Source organism: Clupea harengus, chromosome 23 (assembly GCF_900700415.2).
Source record: "Clupea harengus chromosome 23, Ch_v2.0.2, whole genome shotgun sequence".
In the NCBI taxonomy this organism is placed as follows: domain Eukaryota; kingdom Metazoa; phylum Chordata; class Actinopteri; order Clupeiformes; family Clupeidae; genus Clupea; species Clupea harengus.
In genome coordinates, this window is record NC_045174.1 from 24,163,756 (window position 1) to 24,171,481 (window position 7,726).

General features: G+C 42.8%; 1 long non-coding RNA gene across 1 annotated transcript in view; it reads right to left on the reverse strand.

The window, feature by feature from the left end:
- The window catches only part of LOC116218622, a 34,550-nt gene extending 27,045 nt beyond the window's left edge, over window positions 1-7,505 (reverse strand). Inside the window, exon 1 of the long non-coding RNA XR_004162947.1 lies at window positions 7,425-7,505. This is a non-coding gene — a long non-coding RNA (uncharacterized LOC116218622). The remainder of the gene's footprint in view (window positions 1-7,424) is intronic.
- Between the last annotated feature and the right edge of the window lie 221 nt (window positions 7,506-7,726).

Consider the following 7,726-nt stretch of genomic DNA (forward strand, 5'->3'; position numbering starts at 1 on the left):
TGTGTGTGTGTGTGTGTCCGTGTGTGTCCGTGTGTGTCCGTGTGTGTGTACTCTTGGTGTATGAGTGTGTGTGTCTGCAGTGGCGTAAGGAATGTGAGGCTCCTTAACCAAACAAGCTTCGGCAGGAATAAACAACACAAGTCTAAATATTTACGTCGCCTGATAAAGTTCCTCCTTGCCTTCGCTCGTTTTGTATGAGTGAAAGACACACACACACACACACATACACACACACACACACACACACACAGACACACTTGACTCTCCACTGCTGAACAGCTGGGCCCCTCTCACAGACTGCATATGCCTACTATATACATCCTCAACCCCAACAAGGTACACACACACACACACACACACACACACACACACACACACACACACACACACACTATATACATCCCCAACCCCAACAAGGTACACACACACACACACACACACACACACACACACTATATACATCCCCAACCCCAACAAGGTACACACACACACACACACACACACACACACACACACACACACACACACACACACACACACACACACACACACACACACACACACACTATATACATCCCCAACCCCAACAAGGTACACACACACACACACTATATACAACCCCAACAAGGTACATACACACACACACACACACACACACACACACACACACACACACACACACACTGATAGGTGAAAATTCACCCTAGTTACCTCAGGACTCCGGAGCTGCATATAAGTATATTTATTAGACAAAACAATAATTGCAATCGGGCTCACTCCCAGCACAAGGCTGAAAGTGAAGCAATGATAAACACATCGCACAAGGTTTATATAGACAGAAGTTGAGCGTTCAGCAGGGATAACCACGTGGTGGATTTCTGACGTCCGAGGCAAGGATGGAAGTTTTGCACAAGGTCGGAAGAAGCACAGTTCGACCCTTCTCATCACATCTGGTCTAAACATGCTCTTGTACATATGCAGACTAAGTGGCACCTAATAATCTAAGTTATACACACGCAGAAATACAGAAAAGCCATGTTCCTGCTTACATAAGTACATGATTCATATAAGGTCATTAATAATACAAGGCACTTTATTATATTCTTAAGTCATTAACATTGTTCGGAAATTATCTCCATCAGTAACCATGGCAATATCTTAACAGTGTTCACTGTAACCACGGCAATATCTTAACAGTGTTCACTGTAACCATGGCAATATCTTAACAGTGCTCACTGTAACCATGGCAATATCTTAACAGTGTTCACTGTAACCATGGCGATATCTTAACAGTGTTCACTGTAACCATGGCAATATCTTAACAGTGTTCACTGTAACCATGGCGATATCTTAGCAGTGTTCACTGTAACCATGGCAATATCTTAACAGTGTTCACTGTAACCATGGCAATATCTTAATAGTGTTCACTGTAACCATGGCAATATCTTAGCAGTGTTCACTGTAACCATGGCAATATCTTAATAGTGTTTACTGTAACCATGGCAATATCTTAGCAGTGTTCACTGTAACCATGGTGATATCTTAACAGTGTTCACTGTAACCATGGCGATATCTTAACACCCCAGTGTTCACTACAACCACACCAGGACAGGCAGCATGACAGCATGGGCACAGTGTGTGTGTGTGTGTGTGTGTGTGTGTGTGTGTGTGTGTGTGTGTGTGTGTTGACAGCATGGGCATAACCACTCTAATACTTCATCTGATCGTAACTCTAATCTGAACCCAACTCTATCAAGCCACAATATCTACACACAAAACACACAGTCAAGTACACTTATTCACACACAGACACACACACTAATGCACATATACCTATGTTCAACCACAGCCACACACACACACACAAAGTAGAGCACATATATTTTTTTGTACACACACACACACACACACACACACACACACACACACACACACACACACACACACACACACACACACACACACACACACACACACACAATAAAGCAGATATATCTATGTACACACACACACATTTTCTTCCCAGGCTGGCAGGAAATTCACACCCTTCCTTTGTGATTTGGGCCCTCTCCTTCCAGTGACACACACACACACACACACACACACACACACACACACACACACACACACACACACACACACACACACACACACACACTCTCATTCATCTAACTACCCCCCATGTACCTCAACCAGGGGTCTATCACGTCTATCACGAGTTTTCTACCTTAAAACTCCATAGAAAGCTCTCTCTCACACAAAATCACACACACACTCTTTTCTACCTTAAGACTCCATAGAAAGCTCTCTCACAAACGAACACACACACACACACACACACACACACACACAGCAGCAGAGGCGAGGGGAGGTGAGGCCCACACACACACACACACACACACACACACACACACACACACACACACACACACACACACACACAGCAGCAGGGGCGAGGGGAGGTGAGGCCCACACACCTTTTCCTTCTCTCTCTCTCACACACACACACACACACACACACACACACACACACACACACAGCAGCAGGGGTGAGGCCCACACACCTTTTCTCTCCACAAGACGTTCTTGTTTTCCCTCTAGCTGTCAGATTAAAAGGTCTATCAGTCCATCTTAGACTCAGCTTTAAACGCTTGAAGAGTTGAACAGAGTCTATCAGTCCATCTTAGACTCAGCTTTAAACGCTTGAAGAGTTGAACAGAGTCCATCAGTCCATCTTAGACTCAGCTTTAAACGCTTGAAGAGTTGAACAGAGTCCATCAGTCCATCTTAGACTCAGCTTTAAACGCTTGAAGAGTTGAACAGAGTCCATCAGTCCATCTTAGACTCAGCTTTAAACGCTTGAAGAGTTGAACAGAGTCCATCAGTCCATCTTAGACTCAGCTTTAAACGCCTGAAGAGTTGAACAGAGTCTATCAGTCCATCTTAGACTCAGCTTTAAACGCATTAAGAGTTGAACAGAGTCTATCAGTCCATCTTAGACTCAGCTTTAAACGCATTAAGAGTTGAACAGAGTCTATCAGTCCATCTTAGACTCAGCTTTAAACGCATGAAGAGTTGAACAGAGTCCAGAGTCTGGTGAGGGTTTATTGTGATGACTACAGCCAAATGAGACTCAATCTGCTGCAGCACACACACACACACACACACACACACACACACACAGTGACTTCTAAACAGGTACGGTTGAAATTGCAGTGATTCTGAGTAGAATGAAGCCTATTGCAAATAATGCAGAATTTCCATGACTTTACATTGTGTACACCACACACACACACACACACGCGCACACACACACACACACACACGCACGCACGCACACACACACACACATTCTTGTTCTCTGTACATTGTTTACACCACACAGGTCTGTTCAGGACAAGACACGAACCTCACACGCACACACACACACACACACACACACACACACACACACACACACACACAGATCCACACGTTATATGGGCAGTCGAGTGTATAGGTTGTGTCAGCTTGGATAACTAGCTAGTCATTTTCGATTGAAACCTCCCGTTAGCCTTGGAAAATGATTTCCAAAACGTTTAGCTAGCTAACGTTGGCTAACTATGAGGTAGCATAGCTAAGTTATACTAGCTAGCTAAGTTAGCTATCGATAGCTAGCAAATAAACGCATTGCAGAATGGAATATAGGACAGGCCACGCATGACATTAATCAAGAAAAAATAAATTAATATGTGATTGGTTTACATATCCTTCCTTGTCTATTTATGCAATTGTTATTATCATTGGCACCACTTTCATTTCAACTCTCAAAACTATCCGTATAGCTAAATCTGTTGGTTCATATGGAGGATATGTGGTTGATTTAACTCTAAGGTCAGGAATCTTCAAAATCTAGACTTGATATTCTCTTATATTTTAATGATAATACTGTTAATTAAGTATTGCCTTAAAATGATTATTTACATTGAATTAATTGGAATTCAGCTGTAGGCATATACTAGGAGATCTGTATCTTAGAGACGAATTGCATCCACAATTTATGTACGGCAAGCTTGACTATTATGCAGTTGTAGACACAACACAAGGGGTCCCTGGGCCTAAGAAAGGAAGGAAAGGAGTTTAATGTGACTAAATGTGACTAAAACTAGACTAAAATGTAATGAGACTTCGTCGACGAAAGCATTTTCGTCTAAAGACCAAGACTAAATCTAAAATAGCTGCCAAAATTAACACGGGTGGTGACCTAATTGATTTCTGACGGGTGGAGACCTAATTGATTTCTAAAGGGGTGGAGACCTAATTGATTTCTGAGGGGTGGAGACCTAATTGATTTCTAAAGGGGTGGAGACCTAATTGATTTCTGAGGGGTGGAGACCTAATTGATTTCTGACGGGTGGAGACCTAATTGATTTCTGACGGGTGGAGACCTAATTGATTTCTGACGGGTGGAGACCTAATTGATTTCTGACGGGTGGAGACCTAATTGATTTCTAAAGGGGTGGAGACCTAATTGATTTCTGACGGGGTGGAGACCTAATTGATTTCTAAAGGGGTGGAGACCTAATTGATTTCTGACGGGGTGGAGACCTAATTGATTTCTAAAGGGGTGGAGACCTAATTGATTTCTGAGGGGTGGAGACCTAATTGATTTCTAAAGGGGTGGAGACCTAATTGATTTCTGAGGGGTGGAGACCTAATTGATTTTGAACAGCAGTAGTAAAATAAGCCAACTGGGGACGTTCGAAGTAGCAATCCATATCAAATGCGTGTCAACGTGAATATCTGGTCTGAACACTGAAAAGAGGAAACCTCAGTTAGTTTCGTCAACATTAAATCTTGATTCTTTTTTTTTTGTTTTTTGTTGTTGGGGTGTTTGTTGTCGCTACTAATTCACTAATCCATGCTTGAAAAGGGGAGGGTCGAGGGCTATATTGGTTGGTTGCAATCTGTGACATCATTGCTAGACGCCACTAAATCTCCTACAAAATGGACTTTTAAGATAATTTGAGAGACCTCTGGGTGGGATGTCCTATGGTCACTACAGGGACACGTCCACCAAATGTCACGCTTATGAGGCCTTGTAGACACACACATATGCACACATTTAGAGGCACATACACCCCCCCCGCCCCCCACACACACACACACTTTAAACTGTTTTAATGCATATTCATTTTTAAACTCTTATTTTTCTATGTTCTTATATCTGCTGATTTGTAAAGCACTTTAAATTACCAATGTGTATAATTTTTGCTATATATATATATATATATATATATATATATATATATATATATATATATATATATATATATATATATATATATATATATAAAAACTTGCCTTACTCATGACGTAGGTTAAATTAACATGGAAAGGCTTCCAATGATGGTTTATGTATGGGGAGACAGTGGTTCAGGAGGTAGAGAAGTCGTTTAGTTATCAGAAGGTTGCTAGTTCAATTCCCTGTCGAAGCGCCCCTAATTGCTCCTGATGTGTATACATCCTTGTAAGTCGTTTTGGATAAAAGCGTCTGCTAAATGACTAAATGTAAAATGTAAATGTATGTGATTCAATCCTGTTAAACCTGCTCCTGAGCAGGTTTGAGCTAATGACCATGTTGCCATGACAACAAGGATATATTACATATTCAGAAAGGGAAATTCCAAGATGAAATCCAGCTGAACCTGTTTGACTAATCCAAGTTCATATAAAATAAATCAAGGATGGGCATCTAGTCTCTTGCAGCCAACATTCCTTATTTATTACGACATTTAGTATCGTTTTTAAACATGTTCTTGGCTTCAACAAATACTCCTACATTTTTTTTATATACATACATATTTCTCAAAACTCCGTAAATAAATGTCAAGTATATTTATGCCATAAAGCTCATATTATTTCTTCTGTATACAGAAGTTCTGTAAATGGGAAATAGCACAAGAATCATGTGTTATAACTATGTGCAGAGTGGACGAGACAGTATTTCACAATCTTAAGATCGTGAGATGGGCGGCGCAGGGGGCCAGAGTGACATCACAGAATTAGGCCTTAAAGGTTCGAGCATCCTCTGTACCAGGCAGAGTGCGCATTCTCCGGCTTGCTTGACTGTACTTGACTGTCTGTTGGGCAAGTTGTATTGTGTCAGTACCTACCAGTAAAACTCAACCTTGTTACAACAAATTGCTTCGCATGGTGGTTCCTCTCCAAAACAACACGACAAGAGTATTTTTACTCTAACAACACACACACACACACACACACACACTGTTACGACCCTGGTGGATCTAGGCCCTGCCCCATGATATTTGCATGCCTGTTCTGTCTCTGTTTCCTTAGCAGGTAATGGGAAGCAGGTGTGCCCCAGGCTACAAAAGCCCTGATCAGATGGCAGTCGGGAGAGCGTTGGGTTGGTCGTTGGATTTGGATAGAGATTGGATTTGGAGTGTCGTTGGTTTTGGATTATCGTCGTCGTTTGTTTACATTACCGGTTAACTGACTTTACAGTACATCTTTGGTTTCTCTTCACAACACTGATCTTCACCACACGTTTGCTATAATTATTAGATAACTATATAAACTTGTAAATAATTAATAAATATATTAATTATTAACCTAAACCTTTATGTTTCGTGCCTTGACTGTGAAGTCAGTTAAATGGTAATATAAACAAACGACGACGATAATCCAAAACCGACGGCAATCCAAAACCAATCATGGGGCACACCTGCTTCCCATTTCCTGCTAAGGAAACAGAGACAGAACAGGCATGCAAATATCATGGGGCGGGGCCTAGATCCACCAGGGTCGTAACACACACACACACTGCCTTACTCTTCTCCACTCCACTCCTGCCTCACACACACACACACACTGCCTTACTCTTCTCCACTCCACTCCTGCTCCTGACTCTCTCTCACACACACACACACACACACACACACACACACACACACTGCCTTACTCTTCTCCACTCCACTCCACTCCTGACTCTCTCTCACACACACACACACACACACACACACACACACACACACACACACACACACACACACACACACACACACACACACACACACACAGCCTTACTCTTCTCCACTCCCCTCTCGCTCCTGACTGTGGTCTGTGTCAGGACAGCAGAGGCTCTGAACCCACCAGCACCCGGATATGATTAAACACACACACACAGACACACAGACACACAGACACACACACAAACACACACACACACACACGTTTCCTCTCTCTCGCTACTTCTTTCACTATCAAACACACAGATACGCACAAACACACAACTGTAGAAGAAGGTTGAAGTGTGTTAAAGTAGCCTACCTGTCTTACTGCTAGTCCAGAGTGCACACACACACACACACACACAAACACACGACTGTAGAAGAGGGTTTAAGTGTGTTAAAGTAACCTACCTGTCTTACTGCTAGTCCAGAGAGTGCTGAGGAGAGAATGGAGACAGGCAGGACCGAGAGACCAAACAGAACGAGAGAGAGAGAGAGAGAGGGAGAGAGGGAGGGAGGGAGGGGGGACGGACATAGAGAGAGAGAGAGATAGAGGAAGAGAGAGAGAGAGAGAGAGAGAGAGAGAGAGAGAGAGAGAGGGAGGGAGGGAGGGAGGGAGGGATATAGAGAGAGAGAGAGGCAGAGAGAGAGATAGAGGAAGAGAGAGAGAGAGAGAGAGAGAGCGAGAGGGGGAGGGGAAGTGTTGGTGTACA